The following is a 1,296-nucleotide window of genomic DNA, read 5'->3' on the forward strand; positions in this document are numbered from 1 at the left end:
TATATATATATATATATGAGAGAGAGAGAGAGAGAGTTATTGGATCCTTTTTGGATATGCCTAGTATTTTTGCACCATGGGAAATAACATAAAAGATAAATATTTATAGCTTCCATATCAATAATTATAAACATTAAAAATATAATTCATCATGAAATTTATGATAACTTCTTACTCATCTAGCTAAATAATACTATTATATGATATTTTAATGCACTTGCTATACTGCCAAATGAATAATAATGAACACCTCTTTTATTGCTCATATTGCATGCTCGTTATATTACCATTTATACTTTAATAAATTAGAATGCTTGTTGGTTTTGAATTATCAAACTAATTTTTTATAAAACTATTTATAATAGAGTATACTCGGTTGTTAGCTAAACCATCATCAAAGAAGTGAAGTTTTAAATAGCCTTATATTTGATATTTAAATTTACATAATAGTTTATATTTTTTACTTCTATTATAATTTAACATTTTTTTTGTTTATGTATTGTTCACTAATTTTTTTTTATTACAGTTATAACTTTATGCTTCATGGTGGAATAGTGGTTGAGATTCTATTATAAAAATGTTCTCTTCTAAGTATAAAATAATTTTAATTAATCTTTTAAAACTTGAGGTTAATCTATTCATTACGTTAGTATTATCAAAGTGTAGCGCTTTGTGAAGTTGTACACAACAACTAGGGACAAACTAATTTGTGACAAAACTAAAATTTTTACATAATAGGGACATAAATTAGTGGTTTTAAGAATACCCACAACTTCTTTTGACTATGGCTTTAGACTAAAATTGAAGTTTTTTTTTATGGTTTTAATATAAGAATGTTAAAAATACATCGATTAAAAAACTTTAAATTGAGAATTTATACTCTCCATATTCTAAAAAATCTAAATAATTACTTACATATCAAATGAAACATAATTTTTTCCCTTTACAAGTCACATATAGTTTCCCTTTTGAGCCATCATATTTTGAAACCATTTTTTTAATATGCTATTAGAAAACAACTCATCTAAGATGACTCCTTTCAATCTTCAAAGAATGAAAGTCATTGGCTATTCTCTGAGATGTTTAACTCTTCAAAAATTTTTTAACACTAGTAATTACATTGATGAGAGATGTCAGGCCTACAACCTACTAGAATCCTTATCCCAACTCATAATGGGAAAGGGAGGGGCATTAAAAGCTCATAGCATTGAAGTAAGGGTTATCACTGTATTGTGAAGAGCGAAGGTGCATACAATATGTGTATAAATAGCTAATGTTTATCCTATATATATATAT

This window comes from Phalaenopsis equestris, unplaced genomic scaffold, assembly GCF_001263595.1.
Source record: "Phalaenopsis equestris unplaced genomic scaffold, ASM126359v1 Scaffold000002, whole genome shotgun sequence".
NCBI classification, from domain to species: Eukaryota; Viridiplantae; Streptophyta; class Magnoliopsida; order Asparagales; family Orchidaceae; genus Phalaenopsis; species Phalaenopsis equestris.